This window comes from Miniopterus schreibersii (assembly GCF_964146895.1).
Source record: "Miniopterus schreibersii genome assembly, chromosome: 2".
Lineage (NCBI taxonomy): Eukaryota > Metazoa > Chordata > Mammalia > Chiroptera > Miniopteridae > Miniopterus > Miniopterus schreibersii.
Window position 1 is genome coordinate 91,164,640 of NC_138102.1, and position 25,011 is coordinate 91,189,650.

At 37.6% G+C, this 25,011-nt stretch overlaps 1 pseudogene across 1 annotated transcript; it reads left to right on the forward strand.

Moving 5' to 3' along the window:
* The first annotated feature begins 11,910 nt into the window (after window positions 1–11,910).
* LOC308552467 (HUWE1-associated protein modifying stress responses 1 pseudogene) lies at window positions 11,911–12,497 on the forward strand (annotated as a pseudogene). The gene has a single exon. The product of its transcript is annotated as an HUWE1-associated protein modifying stress responses 1 pseudogene (transcript).
* Window positions 12,498–25,011: the final 12,514 nt, after the last annotated feature.

The following is a 25,011-nucleotide window of genomic DNA, read 5'->3' on the forward strand; positions in this document are numbered from 1 at the left end:
AAACTAAAAAACAAGCAAAGCAAAACAAAATTCTTTTATAAAAAGGAGAAAGAAGAAAAAAAAAATTTAGTTAAAAAAAATGTAGAAAAAAAAATTATTATAAAATTTAAAAAAGAAGAAAAAATAAGTTTTCTCCCCTTTCTCTTCTTCCTAAGGAAAAAAGAGAAAAAATAAACAAGCCCACAAAGAAAAAACAAACAAAAAAATCCCTAAAACCAAAAATCACAAAACCATACAAAAGAAAAAAACAGCAGGAAAAAAAGGTAGCCGATCAGGTGATTTTTTTCTGGGCAACTTATGTTGTCTGAGGGTCACTGTTTTGTGTGCTGATTTCAGTTCTCCTGGGAAGTGTTTGCGTATCACCCCAATGTGAGGAGCCATCTAGGTTTGGCTCTGGTGCCCTTAGGTAGATGGTTGATCTGAGGCTGTCCGTGGGCCACCTCCTCTTGTCAGCTATTTGGCAACCTTGTAGTTGCCTGGTCTTACTCCAGAATCTTCTGTAGAGTCTTTAGGGTGCCGGGTGGCTAGTGTAGCTCAGGGTATCAATCCCCCTAGAGGTGTCTCTGTCAGGCGCTCATTCTGTGGGGTTTAGTCTCTACTCCACCGTCAGCTCCTCAGTCCCTACCCTGTCCTCTGATTCTAGTTCCCCAGGCTCTGGCCTGCTGCAGTTTCAGACTGATTTCAGCCTGTTGCCTTTTCTGTATGGGCCGTTTCAGCAGTGTGGGCTCAGTGGGTCCGATTAAGAACACCTTCTGGTGAGCCCTTTGCCTGCCCAGCCCCCAGCAGGGTTTTTCAGCATTTCCTCCAGCTCCCAAACAACAGTCCCTGAGAGTCTTATTCTTATAAAGTTCTCCTGTGAGCTGCTCTCCCTTCCCCCTCAGGACTGTGCCCTGGGGGATGTCTGGGGCTTCAGTGAGCAGGACCCACCCCTTTCCTATTGGGGGGGTGCTCCGGGCTGCAGGAGAGGTCAGTGGGCTCTGCCCCTCCCTACTCAGCTCTGGGTGGCTGGTCACACCAGGCCCGCCCCTCAGACCGTCTCCAGTGCAGACCCCAACCCCAGCCACTGCTGGTCTGACCACCCCTTGCCAGCTGGGGTGGGAACCGGTTCCATGATCAAACTTGCAAATGATCAAACTTGCAAACTTGCAAAGCAACACACAGGCAGAGAGTCAGCTCTGCAGGGTCTCGCTGCCCTCGCTCCAAGGCACCTAGTGGGAGGGGACCCAAAGTCAGCTCCATGCACCTCCCTGTGTCGCTGGTCTCAGCAAAGCTGGAGCAGCTTCCTGCGCCACCATGGTGCCCCTCAGGGCTGGTCACAGGTCCCAGCCTCCCGGCACCTGGAGCTCAGGCCTGGGAGGGCTCCTCCCCTCCCCCACACCAGGCAGATTCTGCGCTTTTGGGGCTCAACCAGTGCCCCTAAGGGAGGCAGAGGGTCCCCGTGTGAGGCTGCTCAGCGCAGTCCTCTGGTCCCTTACCACTTGGGTGCCACAGCCCTTGGGACACCCTTCCCTATGGTCGGCACCTGGAGCTCCAGACGCTGGTCGCAGCCCCTACTAGAGGCTTTGTTTCCTAGGAAGGTGCCGTCTCCTCTGGGACTCACTGCTCCCCTGGGATCCTCGGCCCTGTGCACGGGGCGCTCCTTCCCCTAGTAGCTCCCAGTGTGGGGTTCCCCTTTTGGATGCTGTCCGCACTCTTGAGGGGAGGGAGCTTTGCAGCCTCCAAGCCTCTGGGCTTGGAGCCCAGCACAAGCTTCAGGGGTTCTCCCCCTTCCTACGTCCCCCCTCTCTTACCGGACTCCATGATGTGTTTTTAGTGCTCCCCACTTGCACTCTGTCCACTCAGGTGTGTTTCTTTGGTTTTTTCAAGCTGGTTATGTAGAATTTTAGGAGTAAATCCAGTCCGTGTCTGGGAGCGGGGGCGCTCTGCCGCTTCTCACAGTGCCGCCATCTTCAGGTCTCTCTGTCTTTTAGTTTTCTGAGTATAGGTCTTTTACATTTTGGTTAAGTTTATTCCTATGTATCTTATCTTTTTCGATGCAATAGTAAATTGTATTGTTTTTTCAGGTTCTCTTTTTAAGAGTTCATTATTGGTGTATAAAAATGCCATCAATTTTCAGATGTTAACTTTGTATCCTGCTACCTTGGTGAATTCATTTATCAAATCTAGTAGTACTTTCTGGAGTCATTAGCATTTTCAATGTCCAATATCAAATAATGTCCAATACCAAATAATGACAATGTAACTTCCTCCTTTCTAATTTGGATACTTTTATGTTTTCTTCCTGTCTGATGGTTGTGACAAGGATTCCAGTACTATGTTGAATGAGAGTGTTGAAAGTAGACACCCCTGTTTTGTTCTGTTCTCAGGGGAAATGCTTTTAGTATTTCCCCATTGAGCATGAGGTTGGCTGTAGGTTTGTCATATGTGGCTTGTATTATGTTGAGTTATAATCCCTCTATTCCCACTATATCAAAAATGGGTGTTGGATATTGTCCAATGCTTTAACTGCATCTATTGATATGATCATGTAATTTTTGTCCTTCACTTTGTTTACGTGATGTATCACGTTTTTGATTTGCGAATTTTGTACCAGCCTTGCATCCCTGGAATAAATCCCACTTGGTCATGGTGGATGATCTTTTTAATATATTGCTGGATCTGATTTGCTAATATTTTGTTGAAGATTTTTGCGTCGATGTTCATCAGGGATATTGGCCTGTAATTCTCTCTCTTTGTAGTGTCTTTATTGGGTTTTTGGATTAGGATGATATTGGCCTCGTTAAAAGAGCTTGGAAGTGTTTCTTCCTCTTGGATTTTTAAAAATAGTTTGAGGAGGACCAGTGTTAGTGCTTCTTTGAATGTTTGGTAAAACCCCCTTGTGAATCCGTTTGGACCAGGGCTTTTGTGTGTTGGGAGTGTTTTGATTACTGCTTCCACTTCATCAACAGTTATCAGCTTATTCAGGTTTTCTGACTCATCCTGATTGAGTATTGGAAGGTTGTTTTTTTCTAGAAATGTTTCCATTTCATCCAGGTTGTACATCTTGCTGGTGTATAGTTGTTCACAGTATTTTCTTACAATCCTTCATATTTCTGTTGGGTCAGTTGTTAATTCATTTCTTTTGTTTCTGATTTTTTTTTGGGGGGGGGTCCTCTGTTTCTTGATGAGTCTCGCTAAAGGTTCATCAATCTTGTTTATCTTTTCAAAGAACCATCTCTTGATTTCAATGATCTTTTGTAATGTTATTTAGTCTCTGTGTCATTTATTTCTGCTCTGATCTTTATTATTTTATTTCTTCTACTTACTTAGAGTGTTGTTCTTTTTGTTATCTTTCTAAGTCTTTAAGTTGTGGGGTTAAATAATTTATTGGAAGTTTTTCTTGGCTTTTTGTTTGTTGTTTATTTGTTTGTTTTTTATGTATGCCTGTAGTGCTATAAGTTTTCCTCTCAAAATTACTTTTATTATGTTCCGTAGATATTGGGTTGTTCTGTGATCATTTTCATTTGTTTTTGATTTCTTTCTTAATATCTTTCATAATCCATTCATTGTTTACAAACATGCTATTTAGCCTCCATGTGTTTGAATGATTTTCAGTCTTTTTATTGTAGTTGGTTTCTAATTTCGTGCCACTGTGATCTGAGAAAATGCTTGATATGGTTTCAATTTTCTTGAACATGAAGAGACTTGTTTTGTGTCCTAACATGTCTATCTTTGAGATTGTCCCTTGTGCACTTGAGAGGAATCATATTGTGCAGCTTTGGGTTGGAATGTTCTGTAAATGTCAAATCCATCTATTCTATAGTGTCAGGGTCACTGTTTTCTTGTTGTTGTTTTCTCAGGAAAACCTATCCAGTGAAGTCAGTGGAGTGTTAAAATCCCCTAGTATAACTCTATTGCTGCTAATCTCTCCTTTAAAATCCTCCAGAATTTTTTTTTTTTAAATTCATGTGCCTTTATATTGCGTGCATATGTTTATCAGGGTTATATTCTATTGTTGGATTGAACCTTTTAGTATTATGTAGTGACCTTCCTTGTCTTTCCTTATCATTTTCATTTTAAGGTCTATTTTGTCACATATGAGTATTGCTACTCCAGCTTTTTTTCATTTTCGTTTCCATGGAAAATTTTTTTCATCCCTCCACTCTCATCCAGTGTGATTCTCGTTTTTTTTGAGGTGTGTCTCTTGTAGACAGAATATATTTGTGTCATGTTTTCTTATCCACTCAGCCACCTTTTTTTTTTGATTTGAGCATTTATTTCACTTACATTTAAGGTTTTTATTGATAGATACTTATCTATTGCCATTATAATTCTTTATGGCTATGTTTCTCTGTCTTTTTCTACTTCTAATTACAACAGTTCCTTTAATATTTCCTGCAATGCTTGTTTGGTGGTAATAAACTCCTTTGACCTTTTTTGTCTGGGAAGCTCTTTATTTTACCATGTATTTTCAATGATAATCTTACTAGATTGAGTAGTCTTGGTTTCAGATTCTTGTTTTGCATTACTTCAAATTCTTTATGCCATTACTTTCTGGCCTGTAGAGTTTCTGATGAGACAGCAGCTGACAGACTTATGGGAGCTCCTTTGTAGGGAATAAATTGCTTTTCTTTTGCTGCCTTTAATATTCTCTCTTTGTCTTGAATTTTTGGCTATTTAATTATGATGTGTCTGGGCGTGGCCTCTTTAGTTTCTTCTTTCAACTCTGCTTTCTGAACTTGTGTGACTTTTTCTTTCACAAGATTAGGGAAGTTTTCTGCCATTATTTTTTCAAACATATTCTCTATTCATTGCTTATTTTTCCCTCTGGAACTCCTATTATGTGAATATTGTTACATTTCATGTTGTCCCACAGGTCCCTTAAACTCTCTTCCTGTGTTTTTAATTGTTTTATCTTTTTGGAGCTCTGATTGTGTTATTTTTTCTACCCTTTTTTCTAATTTATTGATCCAATTCTCTGCTTCCTCTAATGTGCTTTTTATTTATTCCAATGTATTCTTTATTTCTGCTATGTCATTCTTAATTTCCTTCATAATTTTTCTATCTTTTCTCATCATCCTCACAATCTGTATTCTCAACTCTATATTTGATAGATTGCTTATCTCCATTTCACTTAGCTCTTCATCTAGAGCAATCTCTTGTTATTTCATCTGAGGGTTGTTGTTTTTTTGTCTCCCCATTTTGGCTGCCTATTTGGTTTTGTTTCTATGTATTAGGTAGATCTTCTAGGACTCTCAGTCTTTTTGGAGTGTTTCTGGAACAGAACAATGTCAGACACTATCTGTGACTGGCCTTGAGTACCCTGTTTGGAGCTATCAACAACCCATTGCTTGGGCTTCCCTCTGCTATGACTGGGTACATTTTGATAGGACCAAGATGCAGACTAAAGTCTGATTTTCCAAGGCCCAGGTCCAGAATCAGATCAGGCAAAGACTCAAAGAACTTTGAGGACTGCCTCTGTTTTCAGGCTTATTTACCTGATTCTCTTAATGAGAGTCAGATTATAGAAACTCCACAGGGTTGAGCAAGAAGTTTTCCAGCACGGAGGGGCAATTGCTTTCTTCCTAGGCAAAAGCTGCTTGGAAGGTAAATGTCTGCCTGAGAAAGATGTCTTCTGCTGTATGGAGTAATGATTCAGCCCAGTATTCTTGAGGTGAGCCTTCTGAGCCCTATCTCTAGAACCCACCACCCTACATTCTCCTCACACAGCTCCAGTCTACTTTGCCGTCCTTCTGCCTGAACCTAAGGTGAGTGGCTGCACATGAAACATTGTGCATTGGTTCTTTAAAGGGTGACAACGTGTCCATCCATCTTTTTCTGGCAGAAAGAAACCTGGCTAATTTTACAGCCAGATGTTATGTGGGTACCTTTCTCAGTTCTAGTGCTTTTGGCTGGGAAGCCCAGCCTGGGGATTAGGCCCTAGAGTGCTCAGTGGGAATCCCTCATAGATAAGATACCTCTCCAGACCTTCAGCTACTGCCTCTGGGATCCCTGCTTGCCTTCTTGCCCTCTAAACTTTCTACCAGTCTCTATGCAGTCTCCACTTTTTGACCTTGTTTATGAGGGTGTTCTCCAGCAAGTCTTCAATTGCAGTTGATTATTCAAAATGATTTTTCTATATTTTAGTTGTAATTACAGTTTGGTCCTGGAAGATGGTCAGTGTAGCTTCCACTCAACCCATCACCATGTTTTATCCCCAAATTCAGCATATTTTCAATGATTGTTGGTGAATTACTTTGAGATGATAATAAACTGTATGTATCTTTCCCCCCAAATCATCCATATATATGCAAAATTATGCATTATAATTTTATGGTGTAGTTATCTCATTCAAGCCAATCTTGGTTACATTAAGTTATGTGTGGGTACAGTGAATGGGGCCATGTCGAAAACCTGGAAGAAGGCCCATTTTAAGAAGGTCATTAAGGAAGAACCCATATAAAGACTAAGAAATGATCAGAGCAAAAGAAGAAAAATCAGAAAATATTTTTGTCATTTAAAATAGTATAGTGTTACAATATAGCCAGTCAAGTATGTCAGATTAATAAAGGGGTCTAGAAAAACTGTGATTGAAAAGTGTTCATTGGATCTGAGATTATTGATGTCATGCATGAGTTTTAACACTGCTGTTTCACTGGATTATTGAATATTCAAAGTAGATTTCTATGGATTGTATATAGTGAGTGGAAAATGAGCAAGTGGGAACTGAGAACAAGAGAACATAGGCTTAGCTGACAAGGAAAGGGGAAATTGATACATATACGTGACATCATAAAATCTAAAGAGGGTTTGTTTTAAAATGGAAAATCTTGACCTGTTCAAAGGATAGCGGGAGAGTCAAATGGAAAGAAAAATGTTGCTGACTTGGGGGAATGTGTATAACTGATGGAGTGAAGCCTCAAAGAGGGAAGGGGAAAAATGGATCAAGCCTACAGAAGCACTTCATAAATATGAATTGGAAGAGTGATATTTCAAAGGGTAATTTGACAGTTCTGCAAAGGAAAGGGATTATATTTTACTTACTTGCTACTATAACCCTAGCAGAGTGCCTGCAACAATATTTCATCTTCTCATGAAGGCCTTTTTTGTCTTTCAAGAAGCAATTACAATAGTAACTGTGCACAACATATCATACCCCTCGTGCCTTTATCATAACCACCTTTTTACTTGGGAAAATTCTTGGTTTTTTAATCAAATAGTCATTGAGAGAATCATTAAGAAATCATAAACAGAAAATATTTACAAGAAGAGTTGTATGAGTTGTATTTATATTAGAGAATAAAACCCTCTAAATATTGAAAAATAGAAAAATGACTAAGTAAATAATACTATATCTAAATGTTATGATCATTAAAATTATGTTTTCCATTTCCATTATCTATTATGCCTGGAGCACAGAAGATGCTCAATAAATATTAGTTGAATAGCTTAAATATTGGTCCATTTGTACCTGCTTTTATCTTATTGAGGTTTGAACTCCCAGCAATTGTGAAATTCTACCTTAAATCATAAAACTCTGGTTTGTTACTGGGAGCTTGGGTTAAGAAAACATTTCAGGGCAACTCTGTCCATAGTTTGTCTTCTTTCTAACTTTCCATAAAATAGACATTGCTATCAGCTAGCATGCCCTACTTGATGAACAACACCGAACCACCATTATATGCAATTCACTGCAGTCAAAGTATATCATTACTTACCAGCCTGATTTTGGAAGGTAACTATGTTTAAATCATTTTATCACTCACCTCACCCTTTATGCTTTCTTCAATATTGCAGGGACCGTAGCTTGAGAATGCCACTTACATTATGCTTAGCAAGCACTTGCATGAAATGGGTAAGGCAGAAGAGAAGCAGAAACCATGATTTTTTTCAATAATTATAGACTAATGCTTGATCCTGGCCAACCTGATGTTTTTCAGTAGTGTCCATATCACAAAAAGCAACTGACCTAGTGATGAATGCAGCTGTAAACATTCATCATTTCTTCTATATTCTTACATGACAGCATGGTAATTTCCTGGTTCCTTGAAAACTAGTTACAAATTCAGTAATCATGGTTGGCCTTGCCTAGGTGTAACAATTCTAGCTTTAAAAATCTTTGAAACCACCTAAAATAAATTGTTTATTGCTTTAAACACCCAAAATATATTCTTTGTCCAGAGCAAACACTGACTGATAAAATCACACTCCAACTGGAAGTAAGAGGCTGAAATATAAACTCTGGTTTAGCTGGCCCATGCTCCCTTCTATCATTCTTAGTTTGCTTACCTTTACTGCTGGATATCTTCTGTATTTCATATTCTACATACTATCATTTTCTGAATGAAGTGTTATTGCAAGTATGTTGAATAGATTATGGTAGAGTTCAATACAGATGGCCTGTTATTGTAAGTTATAAGAACCTAAGCAAATTGTATCTAGAAATCTTTTTTCTGAAACCCATGCATTTCATTTAAGGAGGCACTGAATGTTTTCTTATCCCTTGTGTTCTACTCAAAAGCGTTTATTCTGAGTTTATATTACACATTTGCTGAGCAAAATTATAAGCCTTTTGATAAAGCTGTCCCTTCAAAATGATGCCTTCTGTGGTGGTTCATTAGAAAAATAGTGGTGAATTTCAAAGTAATAATAGGGTTTTAAAAATTAAAGAAACAATTATAAATATAGTTCTATGCCATATCTCCCCTTGCTTGCAGTTCATCTTATATACTGATGTCAAATATTTCTTTATAAAAATTGTTCTGATTATGGCATCATAATGTTTTAATTTTTCCAAGTCTTTCTATGAATTCAGAAGAAATAGACTCTCAAGCACAATATATAAATTATTTCATGATGTGTGCCTTCCATTTGGTTTTCCAGGGATTTATTTTCTTTTAACATACTTAATCATCTAAAATGACTGGATCACTGGACATACACAAGACAGTGACAAATCTCAGTTGCCAGCTTATGTTCCTCCTTTTCATTTACCCTTATCAAACTTTTAACTAATATTTAGGTCTCAGAACAAACATAGTTTCTCTATAAAAAGCTCTTGATTACATCCATTCTTCTTAAATTCTCATAGTGCTTTTTCTTTACCACACTTATATGTTTGAGGCAATGCAGAGGAATTAGTAAAGGCAGTTAAAAACCACAGACAGGACTCTGGCAGGATAAACCAGACTGACAATATAAATTTTGTAATTTATTACATAGAATTCATAAAAGAGTAATTATAGTTTGGTAAACAAATATTTTATCCAGCATATATAAATGCATATTATCTTAGCCTACATTTGAGACTGCACAATAGAAGATACTAAGCTTAAAATACAAACAAAAAAAAAAAAATCTGAACCCAATCTCTCAGTTAAAGTGGTTCAGTCTACTAAATATAATCTTGTTAGCTTTTGTGCTAATTGCCGATTGAAAAGACTGCCTATTTCATGCTTGGTAAACCTTTGTTTAAAGTTGGGTTAACTTCCTTTATTTGGGGAGAGATAACTTAAGCATACTGAAAAACACTCTCTTCAGATTTTCACAGTATTTTCTCACTAAAGCATGTTTGTGATTATTCATCCATGCATTTACTCCAATTTTTGAGAATATATAATAAGCGAAGCTCAGTATTAAGTATTGTATGTGAGAAAAGACTGGTGAATTTGTAGGGCAACTATGCTCTGGTTAACTGGAACATGACTTTCTTAAAGAGAAACAGTGAGAGAAAGAATTTCCAAAGCCAAATAAGGTCAGATAATAGACGACAGTAAATAAATATTCAGAGTTCCAAGATGATGGACAGGACCTGACAGAGGCTGAGAGTATCAGTGGGTGAGTGTGTGGGAGGGAGTGTGTGCATGGGTGTGAATATAAGGGGCATCTGTCAGTCAGTGTTGGACCTCCCAGGGCTTCCAGAACTGCTGCCATTGCCACACTACTCAACTGGACACTTCTCTCTGATTGAGAGTGAAAAGCGTGACATTTTGGATGATCCTCAAAGCCCTCTTTGGGAGGAGGCTGTGGGGAGCAGCTCTCAGGGAGCAGCCCAATCCAGCACCCTGAGGCCACAGACTGGCAGGTGAAGCCCCAGCACTATCCCCACAGTCCTGATGCCTATGACCCAGTGTATCTGAACTAGTGCCCCAGGACAAATAGACTGCCTCAGTGATCCAGCAAACACAGCCAACTTGTCAGCAACACCTCCCTGACACAGTGCCCATGCAGGGCTGCCTGCCTCCATGACAGGGGCACTCAGCTGGCCTGCCTACCTCCCTCCCTGCCAAAGGTTTCTCCCTAACATAGTACACACAGCTAGCCTGCCTGCTTGCCTGTCTGCCTTCTTGATGGGGGCACACAGTCTGCCTGACTGCTTGCTATTCCTCCTTCATGTGGTGTGAGGTCTGCCTGCCAGCCTGGGCCACCTCCTTAATGGGGCACTCAGGGCCTGATTGCTTGCCTGCCTGCCTTCCTGACTCCTTGACACATAATGATCAGCTTGCCTGCCTACCTGGCCTACAGCCTTGAGGTCGTGCACCTGGCCCTGCCATCATGACCTAATGCCTCCCAGACACTAGGCCTATGATCAGGACATGGCTGCCTGACCTGGTGCCTTGGGGCTACCAGAAATGAGGCCTTGTTAATGCACTGCAGCCTTGACCTGGTTTGCTGTGACAACTGGCACAATAAAATCGGGAGACAAAGGAACAAAACCTAAAAGAAAAAAAAGGAGAAATCACCAGAAAAAGAACTATGAAGTGAAGGCAAGCAATTTTATTAGATATAGAGTTCAAAATAACAGTTATAAAGATGCTCAAGCAACTAAATGAGAACTACATAAGCTTGAATAGAATCATTTGAAATGAAAAATGACATAGCTGAAATAAAGGATACACACAGGACAGAATTAACAGATTAGAGGCTGAGGACTGAATCAGCGAATTAGAAGACAGGGTAAAAAAAACATCAAATCAGAGCAGTAATTAGAAAAAAAATTAAAAAGCAGGAAAAGAGTTTAAGGGAGCGTTGGGACAACATGAAACATAACATCCACATCATAGGGTTAACTGGAAGGAGAAGAATCCAAGCAAGGATCAGAGAACATGTTTGAAGAAATAATGACAGAAAACTTCCTTAATCTGGTAAAGGAAAAGTCACTCAAGTTTTGGAAACACAGGTGGTCCCAATCAAAATGAACTAAAAAATCCGACACCTAGGCACATCATAATTAAAATGGAAAACATTAAAGAAAAGAATCTTAAAAGCAGAAAGAGGGAGACAGAAAGCTACCTATAAGGGAGCTGCCATTAGGTTGACAGCTGAATTCTCAATAGAAACACTTCAGACCACAAGGGATTTGCATGAAGTGTTCAAAGTAATGAAAAATAGGAGACTAAACCCAAGACTACTCTATCCAACAAGGCTATCATTCAAAATTGAAGGTGAAATAAAGAGCTTCACAGAAAAAAAAAAGGCTAAAGGAGTTTATTACTACCAAACCAGCACTGCAAGAAATGCTAAAGGGCCTGGTGTAAGAAGAAGAAATGTAGAGGAACAGGAACATAGACATAAAGAAAGAATGGCAATAAATAAGTACCTATCAGTAATAACTTTAAATGAAAATGGTTTAAATGTTCCAATCAAAAGACATAGGGTAGTGTGGTAGACCGGCTGGGACCTTAGAAGCAAGGGGCAGGAAGGTCTTCCACCAGTGAAGACCTTGGCAGGGCCCAAGGGTGAAGAGGCTCTGGCGGGATCCTCCAGGCCTGTGAAGGGTGGGGGTGAGGCTCGCAGGTACTAGGGGAGCAGGAAGCTTGGGCCATTGCAGAGAGCTACTGTTATCTTCTCAGCTCCGCCACCAGGCCACTGGAGGACAATGCTCCTGTGGGAGCCTTGCCTGAGAAGGATGGAAGGGGGGGGTGCTGGAGGATGGAGGAGGGAAAGGAAGAGGGTAAGGCAGAGATCCTGGAGCACAGGCCTAGCACTGTTTCTCCAAGTGGGAGTGGCAGTGCCTGGCCAAGGCAGAGCAGGGTGAACAGCTGCCACTGGAGCTGCAGAAGGAGGTGGTGGCAGAGGTGCAGCCCTAGCACAAGCAACAGAAACTGTGGCATGTCTTCCAAAACTCGGCCACCTCAGTGGCCCAGCTCTACAAAGACCTAGTGTGTCAGCAGCCAGGATTTTCAATCTAGGTCCCCTTCCAAAACACAGCCACTGCCATCACCAACCTCTACAAAGAAAGTGTGGATACCCATCAGCTAAGTTTGATATTGACATTCAGGTTGGCTATCAGCAATAGGAATGTGTTTGCTTGGATTAAAAAGCACAGAACTATTCCTAGAGAAAATCTAATCAGCTTCCTGTATGGGAAACTTACTCTACCACGAAACTCTAGAGTTCCCCCCAGACTAACTGTAGTGTCCCATAACAGAGCTACTTCAAGGAAAACTAGCTCATCTGTAGAGACAGATTTGCAACCCTTCCAGAATGCCATGCCTCTGCATGGTAAAGCCATTTAAACATATTTCTTCAAAAAATGATTAAGAGTGTACCTGTGGATCCATTTCCACATTTAGGTGTAGGTCCAGATATATGGTCTGTTTTTTTTCCCTTATAATAACTACTTGCTCTAGAAATTTTTAAATAGAATAGAAGCTAAGAACGTATATGGGCAATTTTTTAATATTAGCTAGCCCATTTTTTAAAATGTTTTTAGAAAGTTAGTTTGAGCTTATTGATTTTACAGTAATACAGTCTTTTGAGGCATTGATTAGAATTTATTGCTTTATACTTACATTGTACATATTTTCTTACTCTTCTGAGGCAAAGACAAGTTCTTGTGTTTTAAGAAATCTACCACATTAATAATTGCCTGGAGGAACTTGTTCAGAAACTGACTAGTATGACAGGTAATTGTTGGGCTAGCTCTCATGGGAACTCCCTTTGAAACTCTTAGGTTACTGCATGTGCCTGTAGAGGGTGAGAGTTGATTACCCAAGTGGGAGTGGACAGGTGGAAGAATAACTGACTTCCTTTATTTCTATGGTCCCTTAGGTCCTTGCATTGTTAGTCAGACTGTCAGAGGACAGCTTCATCATTTTCCTGGGCCAGACCTACCTTAAAAAGGCATTCTTGGCCAGGGCTTTAAGTATTACTGGGTATGTAGTCATTGAGTTTGTTGTAACTTGTTCTCTAATAAAGACTTTAAAATAGAACTGGGCTGCTATAAAAATGAAACAACAAAATAAAACTTGGATGAAGCCAAGGTGAAAACATGGATTGTGCCAGTGACTAAGCATACAGAAGTGATTAGTGAGTTAGGTAATGAGTCCTATGAAAAGTTAACATTTGGGCCATAGTGTAGGTCATTTACAATAATGTAAGTTGGTATTAAAAATAGTGGAATATAAATAAAGGGCTTCTATGCCCTTGCTACTCTAATGCTTATAGAGATTCTTCTCTGACAAACCTTAATTCTTTATCTTAAAACCAAAACAAGGGTTTTGGGAAGTGGTAGTTCTTTTCTCCCTCTTGATTGTGAGATTGTTTATGGTAAGTCAACAATATAAAAACATTTATTGCAGAGGGAAAAAAAGAAACACATAATAGTCGAGTGCATAACAAAACATGACCCATATATGTGCTGTCTACAAGAAAGACACCTCAGAGGACAGGACTCACAGAGGATAAAGTGAAGGGATGGGAAAAAATTTTTTTATGCAAATGTAAGTAAATAAAAGTTGGGGTAGCAATACTCATATCTGACAAAATAGACTTCAAAATGAAGGCCATAACAAGAGAAAATGAAGGCCACTATATTACTAAAGGGGTTGATACAACAAGAAGATATAACCTTGGAAAACATATGGACCAAATATAGGGGGACACAAATATAAAAAAACTTCTGGAGGACTTTAGGGGAAAGATTGAGAGCAATACAACCATAGTAGGAGACTTTAACACCCCACTGACATCACAGGATAGATCTTCTAGATAAAAAAATCAATAAGGACACAACAATCCTAAATGACACTAGATCAGATGGAATTAATTGACACAGAACATTTCACCCCAAATCTATAGAATGAATATACATTCTTCTGAAGTGCACAAAGAATATTCTCAAAGATAGACTACATGTTAGGACACAAAACAATTTTCTACAAGTTAAAAAAAATTGAAACCATATCAAGCCTCTTCTCAGATCACAATGGCCTGAAATTAGGTATCAACTACAATAAAAACACTAAAAATCACTCAAACACATGGAGGCTAAATAACATGTTATTAAACAATGAATGGGTTACCAATAAGATCAAGAAAGAAATAAAAAAACTTATTGGAAACAAATAAAAATGAACAAAAAAACAACCCAAAATCTATGGGGCACAATGAAAGCAGTCCTGAGAGGGAAAATTCATAACACTATAGACCTACCTCAAAAAAAAACACACACAAAAAACACAACCCTTCAAATAAATTAACCCTACAACTTAAAGACTTAGAAAGAGAACAAGAAAAGCCCAAAGTAAGTAAGAGGAAGGAAAGAGTAAAGATCAGAGTAGAAATAAATGACACAGAGACTAAATAACAGTACAAAAGATCAGTGAAACCAAGAGCTTGTTCTTTGGAAAGATAAAGAAGATTGTTGAACCTTTAGCCAGACTCATCAAGAAACAAAGAGAAAGTACCCAAATAAATAAAATCAGAAATGAAAAAAGTGAAGTAACAACTGACCCAACAGAAATACAAAAGATTGTACGAAAATACTATGAACAACTATACACCACCATGCTGGACAACCTGGATGAAATGGACACATTCTTAGAAAAATACAACCTTCCAACACTCAATCAAGAAAGTCAGAAAACTTGAATACACCGATAACTGCTGATGAAGTTGAAGCAGCAATCCAAGGGCTCCCAGCACACAAAAACCCTGTCCCAGATGCCTTCACAGGGGAGTTTTACCAAACACTCAAAGAAGAACTAACACCTACTTTCCTCAAGCTATTTCAAAAAATCCAAGAGGTAGGAACACTTCCAAGCTCTTTTTATGAGGCCAGCATTAGCCTAATTCTGAAACCAGATAAAGACATGACAGAGAAAGAAAATTACAGGCCAATATCCCTGATGAACATACATGCTAAAATCCTCCACAAAATATTAGCAAATAGGATCTAACAATACATTAAAAAGATCATACATCATGACCAAGTGAGATTTATTTCAGGGATGCAAGGCTGGTACAATATTTACAAATCAATAAATGTGATAAACTAACTGAAAGACAAAAATCACATCATCATATCAATAGATACAGAAAAAGCATTCGACAAAATTCAACACTCGTTTTTGATAAAAATTCTCAGTAGAGTGGGAATAGAGGGATCATACCTCAACGTAATAAAGGCCATATATGACAAAACTACTGCACACATCATACTCAACTGGCAAAAACTAAAACCATTTTCCCTAAGAACAGGAACAAGACGGGATGTCCACTCTTACTCAACATACTACTGGAAGTTCTTGACACAGCGATCAGAAAAATCAAAACAACAAAAGGCATTTAAATTGTAAAAGAAGTGAAACTGTCATTATTTGCAGATGACATGATATTGTACATAGAAAACCCTAAATACTCCACGAAAAAACTATCAGATATAATAAATGAATTTGGCAATGTAGCAGGATATAAAGTTAACAACCAGAAATCACCAACATTTTTATACACCAATAGTGAGCTCAAAGATAGAGAAACTGAAAAATCAATCCCATTTACAATTGTAACAAAAAATTAAGGTAACTAGGAATAAACCTAATCAAAAAAGAAAAAGAACAATATGCAGGAAAACTACAGTATGTTGAAAAAAAAGATAGAGGAAGATGTAAACAATGGGAATATACTGTGATTATGGACTGGTAGAATTAACATCATAAAAATGTCCATACTACCCAAAGCCATCTATAAATTCAATGCAATCCCAATTAAAATACCAACAACAAATACCCTCAAAATTTTTCTGAAACCAAGTAAGTCTCCGAATAGACATGGCAATCTTAAGAAAAAATAATAAAGTTGATAACCAGATATCAAGTTATACCACAAAGCCACTGTAATCAGAACAGCCTGGTACTGGCACAAGAACACACATATATAGATCAATGGAACACAACAGGGAACCCAGTAATTGAACCAAGTCTTTGAGCTCAATTAATATTTGACAAAGGAGGCAAGAGAATACAATGGAGTAAAGACAGTCTCTTCGACAAATGGTGTTGGGAAAATTAGACAGGTACATGCAAAAAAATGTAGACCATCAACTCACACCATACATGAGAATAAAGTGAATAAAATACTTAAATGTAAGTCATAAAACCATAAAAATCCTACACGAACACATAGGTAGCAACATCTCAGCCATTTCTTGTAGCAATATGTTTGGCAATACATCTCCTAGGGCAAGGGAAACAAAGGAGAAAATAAACAAGTGGGACTACGTCAAAATTAAAAGTTCCTGTACAGCAAAAGAAACCATAGAAAAAACAAAAAAGGAGCCCACTCTATGGGAGAACTTATTTGCCAATGATGCAACTGAAAAAGGGTTAATTTCCAAAATACAAGGAACTCGCACAACTTAACAAAAGGAAGACAAAAAATCAAATTAAAAAATGGGCAAAGGACCTAAATAGACACTTCTCCAAAGTGGAAATACAGATGGCCAAGAGACAGATTAAAAAAAATGCTCAGTCACTAATCATCAGAGAGATGGAAATTAAAACAACAATGAGATATTACCTCAGACCTGCCAGAAGGCTACCATTAACAAAATCATTAAATGACAAGTGCTGGTGAGGATGTGGAGAAAAGGGAACCCTAGTACAATGCTAGTAGGAATGCAGACTGGTGAAGCCACTATGGAAAATAGGATGAAGTTTCCTCAAAAAATTCAAAATGGAACTGCCATTTGATCCAGTGATCCCACTTCTAGGAATATACCCTAAGAAACCCCAAACAACAACTAGAAAGAACTTATGCACCCCTATGTTCATAGCAGTGTTACTTACAATATCTAAGATCTGGAAATAGTCCAAGTGCCCATCTTAGATGAGTGGATAAAAAAGTTGTGGTACATTCACACCATGGAATAATGTGCAGCTGTAAAAAGAAGGCTCTCTTACGTTTTGAGACAGCATTTATGGACCTGGAGCGTATTATACTGAATGAAATAAGCCACTTAGAGAAAGACAATTATCACATGATCTCACTCAGATGTGGAATATATTAAACAAAATAAACTGATGAACATAATAGATGTAGAGATATAGAAACATGGAGCAGTCAGACAAATTTCAGAGGGAACATGGGGTGTGGAGTGAGGAGGCGAGTGATCAAGAAATTAGATGCATATATGTATGACCTATGGACACAGACAATAGTGTCTAGAAGGCCTGAGTTGGCAGGGGTGGATGCAGCTTGGAGGGAATCAGAGAGGGGGAAAGGAGAGACCCATCCATAATGCTTTCAACAATAAAGATAAATTTAAAAAATAAATATGCAAAAAATTCTGGTTTATTCAGTGGGCAAATGGAAACTAATTCAACTTTTAGTCAGGGAAATAAGTATTTGAAATATGATTTAGAAAAAACTGTGATTAATCAATGCAGAAGATTGGAATCTATAGAAATAATTAGGCAATTATCAAAATCATCTGTTAAACAGAATAATAATAAGGTAAGTAGAAAGGGAAAGTGGTGGAAAGATTTTTGTGACTAGGTGTTTTAGAACTGTAATTTGGAATCTGATTAAATTCATGGAACACTAGCTAGATTGGCTGCAAAAAAATGTGAAGGCTCTTGTTCAAAAGACAAGAAAAAATTTACTAAAATACAAATCTTTTTTCTTGAAAATATTTTATTACTTATAAAATGTAAGAGGAGTAATACAAATGCATCAGTAAAAAGATAAACTTCAAAATAAAAAATATTTTGTCTCATAATTTTATGTAATATGATAAATAATATCATTTAATTAAAATCTGATAAAATTTTTTACTTAATTTACATTTTTTATATCTTTAAATTTTATACTTTTAGTATAAAATATGTTAAATTTAATTTTAAATCAAATACTTAAAAGTGACAACTACTCTTGGCAATTGCAAGGTCTCAATTAATTTTTTGAATAATTTGTAATTTTGAGAATGGTTTTTCTGATGATACAACTATTGGAGCTGTTAGGAGTATTTGATAATCTGTGAAAACATTAAGATAAAATATTCATTTTGGTACAGCTAAAGTTGAGAATTCTCATGGAACAATTGTTCTAAAAAGATTTAACTCTTCATATAAATAAATTTTATATATTTCTGAATTTATTTTTAAATATACGATGATATTTTAATATTTCTGCTGACATTTCCTGTAACTTGAGGCGGTCATTCAAGAAACTGAAAGTGTATGGAAATGAATATAATTCAAACCACTTTTTTATGCATTTATTAAAAAAATTAATTTTACATTTGTCCCTTGTTAATAATGTTCTTTGTATTTTTATTGAATGTGATATTTACATTTAATTTTTACTTCTAAGCCTATAGGTATTTGCTTTGCAATGTTACAGCACTTTTTAAAACCAAAGATTATATAATTCATGAAAAATTCTGAAAACTCCCTGATAAATTTTTTTGCAACATCCATATACACACATCTGCTTTATAATATTTAGTGAAAGAGGACATCCTGATTTCTGTAAATTATTGCCCCAGAACTGCAGCTAGAGAATTAAGATTCCTGTAGGCAAGCCTGCCTCACTCCTGGAGGCCTGGTGCTTCCCCCAAATGGAGCCTCTCCTCTCTTCCACAGCCATTGTCATTTCTCCTGCTGCTGGTATCACTGTCACCACTGGCACTCTGAAAAAAAAAAGATAAGTCTAATGGTGAAGGCCAATAATGTCTTTATTATGTCATGTGGGGAAATCTAATGATAACATCTGTATTAGATTGCTAATTATTCCTCTCTATATTCCTATACTTCTGCAATGTGATTTTGTAGCTCCTACCATTAAAAGGTGAAACTTAATTTTATTTTTCATTCAAGCTGAAACAGGATCACATTGTGACCTGCTTTGCTAATGGAACACAGAGAAGGCAAGGTGTTCAAGTTCCAGCCCTAGGACGCAAAAGTTTTTGTGTGCTTCCACTGTCTTGGAACTCTGCATTGCCATGTGAACAAGCCCATGCTAATCAGCTGGAGGATGAGAGACTATGTGACAAGAGGCTCCATTCTTCCCAGTCACATTGCTGAACCCATGATAGACTCAAAGTCTTAGGTAACTCACCAGTGATGCAGAATGCAGAAATGTAAGCCTGAACAATAACAGACCAGGTTGTCTCCAACCAGACAAATTGCCCAACTGAGTTCAGTTATACAAATTTGAGCCAAATAAATTGCTGTTAAATTCACTAAGTATCAGAATGATTTTTTTTTTTAACATAACAAAAGCTAACATATAAAATGTGCTAATTTTATTACCTCATTAAAGATGTCTTATGTATCCTCTCATGGAAATATTGAACAACCAGTAAAAACAATTCTCATGAAATACTTCTCTCAGGATTTGTAAACATAAATTTCTCTTTCCTTGTTGCTATATGTGGAATATATTTTCTGGCAAAAGTCAGAAAATAAAGATCATAGTACAAAATATTTAATAGGCAGCTTGGTATTAAAACTAACTCAACCACTTAGTTGTGTAATTGCCCTCCAAAATTCTTAAAACTTTAACTGAAATTCCATAATAGTAAGTAATAAAGACTACAGTTAAAGTAATTTAAATGCTTTCAGTTCTACATTAAATAAGTGCTTAAACAAAAACATAAGTGTATTGCTTTGTTTTATCTTAAATACACATTATGTAATAGTTATCACTTGGCTATGTGCAACTATAAAATTCATTTTATTTTCATAATTTTATGTCACCTGCTACTCTAAACTCCAAATTTACCTAAAATATTTTTTCCATATCCTATTTTTTTCCAACCCATTCCTGCTATTTTGTCATCTGCTTAGTTTTTAAAATCTCTATAAATGTCTACTTTACATAGATAATATAATAGATATTTTCCCTTTTCTTCTTCCTGGCCCCAGGTACAATTTTCTACCCTGGATTGAAACCAAACACAATGGATCTGGGCATCCTGTAACCACTTGAGCCAATTAAGCAGAGACAAGGTTGAATCATATATGATTGTTTATTCCAATAATGCTGGCAGGTTGGGGAGAGCAGCAGAATTTATCCATATAAAATCTGCTCTCACCCCATCCACACCCCCTTACTAGCTGGTAGCTGGCTGATTACATATGGATAAGAAAGAAAGTCTCCACACAAGCAGAAAATGGAGGGAGGTTGGTTGCAGGGTCTGTGGTCCTGTGTCTTCTTCCAGTATCTTGAAGTCTGATAACAAGGTAGTTAATTTTCTTTTTCTTTTTTTAAATTTATCTTTATTGTTGAAAGCATTACAGGTATTCCATTCTTTCTCCTCAATTGACCCTCTCCACTTCATTTCCACCCCTTTCCCAGGGCCTTCACCCTGTTATTGACTGTGTCCATGGGTTATGCATATAAGCATATAACTTCTTTGGTTACTTTCTTCCCACCCTCCACCCCCTTCCCTCTTTCCTCTGAAATATGACCTGTTGCATGCTTCAATGTCTCTGGATCTATTTACTTCATCAGATTCTCTTGTTCATTAGCTTCTTCTTAAAGAAGACCCTTCAACATTTCCTGTAGTGTTGGTGTGGTGGTGATGAACTCCTTTAGTTTTTTCTTATCTGTGAAGCTCTTTACCTGACCTTCAATTCTAAATGATAGCTTTTCTGGGTAGAGTAATCTTGATTATAGTTTCATGTTTTTCATCACTTTGAATATTTCTTGCCACTCTCTTGTGGCCTGCAACTCCCTTGTGGCCTGCAAGGTTTCTGTTGAAATGAAGGCTACATGAACTGAAATGAAGAATAATTTAAAGGGAATCAACAGTAGAGTAGATGACACTGAGAATCAAATCAGCAATTAGGAACATGAGGAAATAAAAAACACCCAACCAGAAGAGCAAAAAGAAAAAAGAATCCAGAAATATGAAGATAGTATAAGGAGCCTCTGGGACAACTTCAAGAGGCCCAACATTCATATTATTGGGGTACCAGAAGGGGGAGAAAGAGAGCAAGAAATTAAAAACCCATTTGAAAAAATAATTACAGAAAACTTCCCCTACCTGGGGAAAGAAATAGACTTACAAGTCCAGGAAGCACAGAGGGTCCCAAACAAGAGGAGCCCAAAGGTAGTTCATTTTCAATAGTGTTAAAACCCAGCTCCACCAGTTCCTGGGACCTGAGAATGGTCAGCATTCTTGAGATAAACTCCCAGAAAGGGGTCAGGCTCCAGGCACAGCAACCAAATCAAACCACATCCTGCCCTTTGTTTGTTATCAAAATGCATTTTCTTTTCTGAGCAATGGACTCATCCAAGCCCCAAGATGTCTCTTATCCTTTCACAGCTGTTGTTTTCTTTTCTTGCAGCACATCCTCCAGTTTCCCAAGGTCTGTAAGAAAACCTCTTATATATAGTTAGTAAGGTGAATAATCATTAAACAACTATGGTCCTATTCTTATTAAGTGCCTTTCCTCCTTTCACAATCATGGTCAACAGAGCATGATCAACACGTGTGCCTCCAAAAGGATCACAAGGCCAATTTCCTCCTTATTCAACTTACTCATGGTGAGCACAGTGCTTAAGGTTCACAAAATGTTTTATTTGAATTTAAAATTAGAAGAAAAAGTGAATGTATAATAAAAATATAGCCTGAATTATATTCATCTTTATACAAATAAAGTCATAATATATCATTTTTACATTTTTTTTTTGTATAGAAGAAGGGGCTCAAGAGTGCAAAAGTACCTAGGTGCAAAGGGAAGAGGAGTCTTCTTAAGAGATAACCTCCATGCCTGGTGGTGGTAAATTTGTGGATCACCCCAGCAAAGGTAAGAGGTGAGATTGTTAACCATTTGGTGTTGCCATTACCTAAATAGGGACTCTTTTGGGAGCTTCTGATGTTTTGCATGTAAGTGTCCTCTCAGGATACCTTTTGCACTACCACATCCTCCCAGGAAACCATGTATTCCATTAAAAAACTGTGAGATCTCATAACATACCAGGGTACCACTTCTCCCTGTCTTTTATTATTTCCCTTGTCCCAGCAGCACATTTAGGGTTGGAAAGAGAAATAAATAGTTAATCCCATGGGACCCCTGATCACTTCCAGCTTTCTCTACTTCACCTTTTATTCCCTCTACTTGAAGAAAGCAGTCAAGCCAGTGCAACATTGTTTGAAACTTCCCATGGATTATAAGGGACCCCAGACATGGTTAAGTTGTATTAACAAACAAACAAGCAAAGGATACACTTTGGTTACCCATGGTAAAAGTTTGTGTCCCAGTTTGTAACCCCAAGGCAATTTGAAAGGCCTTAGCCAATACTACCCATCTCCATTATATATATATATCCTATATCTTATTTTACATAAATAGTAACATATATAAAGTACAAAAATAACATATAAGTAAATAAAAATATATCTAAAGGGTAAATATATATAACTTTTGGATAAATTAATTGTTTTTTATTATTTCAAATTTTGTGCTATTTTTCTAGGACACTATAAAAAATGAATTTTTACTGTATGCACACAAAATGTCACTTTTTCTTATGTTACTGGAGGCTGACTTTTATTGGAAGAAATATTCAATAATTTCATATGAAATAGTAAAAGTATGTTAACAGAATTAACCCCAAATGGATACTATATGAAATATCTTTGAATTAATAAGATATCAAAGTTTGTTTTGTTGTTAAAAGAAATACAGCTCATTTGAAGCTGCCAGATATTAAAAAATATATATATAAAATTATAAAAGCTTTCTAGAATTTGTATATATACAAAATATAAAAGTAAAATGAATCCACATATGTTTTTAAATTTATTTTATAAGAATATAAAAGCATTAAACAATAAACAAGCAGGAAAATTAAAATTTAAGCCTAATCTATCTGACTCCAAATTCCATGAATTTTTCACTATAAGCAGTGGCAATTTTCACTATGCTGCAACCTTTTCCCCACCCTCTTCCATTGTGGACATTGCTATCAATTGGAACTGTTTTCAGCCAAGCCTACATGTGGTCTCCAAAGACTTCTTAACACAGAAATTCAGAAAGTTAATCAGAAGCAGGAATACAACCTGAAATATCTTTGCAATGTCTCTCCAACACCTGCACTTTATGAATACTTTATTTAGTTTTCTCTAAGAGGGATACTATTTTTTAAAGTTCCCCCAGTGTAATCTCTCTTTTAGTAATAATCCATTTTATTTTTTCTTCCCCTCTATATTTCCACCATTAAGGCAAACTTATGGAATTTGGGGCAGATAAGCTTCTAAAAAAATAAATAAAACTCCATAGAATGAGAAAAAGAAAGGTAGATATAAAGTCCCAGACAGAAACAACATAAGGAAAAGGGAGATTTTTTTCTATTGGAGAGAAGGGGGAAATTTGTAAGGACCCTTCCCATGACAAAGATGCTACCTGAGTACATGAGAAAAATCAAGTTTTTTTTAAATCTCTAAGCTGTTTTAGACAGTGCAACAGCCCACACACTCCCTCCTAACAATCTATAGGCATGGGCTCTTGTGCCCTGGAGAGCAGACATGAAGGTGGTAAGAGTCTGTGGATCCCAGACGTCAGGGCTCTGGGCAGGTGAACCTCATAGTTCAATATTCACATCTAAGGCAAAGAGCAACAAACAAAAAATTCAGTAGTCAATGCCAGTACTGAGGATGGAGGGGTGAAACTATGTTCTACTCATTTAGGTTTCCAGCCCTGACCAATCACATAACACATATTGTACCTGAGAGCAGAGATAAAAGTAGAGAAAAGTTCTGAAGCTGTCATCTTGATTCTAGTCTCCATGATGAGAGTATTATGTTCCTCTGAACCCAGATGCCCTTTTAGAAAGTTGGATGGTAAGAAAAAAAATGTTTTGCTGGAGATAGTTTATGTGAAGTGATGGACATGTTAATTAACTTGATTGGGGAATCCTTTCACAATATATTCCTATATTAAATTACTACATTGTACACTTTAAATATTATACCATTTTATTTGTCAATTACCTCTCAGTATAGCTGAAATAAAGAAAAAACTATAAGAGAGAATTTAAATTTAAAATTCCTTAGATAAACTTATTCATCTGTAAAAAGAGAGTTTTAAATCAAGGGAAATTGTTACATCTTACTGGCACGTTTTGAGTGTGACAATGAGATAGGCCAGTAAGCCAGGATAAGTGGAATAGGGAAACTTATATAGCTAAACTGGCCAAGCAATTTACAGATAGATTCAGAAGGACACCTCCCTAGAAGTAACAATTAGGTCTCAGTTATATTTCAGCTCAGTTATATTTTCTGTTTTTCTGGGCACCAGAAAAACAGAAAAGCCAGGTGGGCAATGCCAGGACTAGCTGCAATGACTAATGACCCCTCCCCTGGCACTGGCCAATTAGTAGAGACCATGACCCTGAAAAACCCACCTGGATAATTGATGAATATTCTGCTGAAATCCTCCACTGAGACCTCTGTTAAGATTACCACCTGCAAGAGAGAGACTAAAACCCACAAGACAAAGGACTTGGCTTGAGCTCTCCCTCTGGAGGGCATGCCCATGCTTCTCCCTTCCCCTTTTTTCTTCCTTCAGAGGCATGAATCTAACCTTTATGGGACCCCATGAGACTTGCAACCAGGAAAGCAATGGGCAGTGGCAACTTATCCCAAGCTAACCCCTTGAACCTGTCTTCAAGACCCCATTTCTCCCCCCCCCCCCAGTGAGGTAAAGCAGCCCAGCCTGAGCTCTCTTGTTGCTTCTTCTATGCATTGTTTCATTGTCCCCAGCTTTAATAAACATACCTTCACAGTCACCTGGGCTT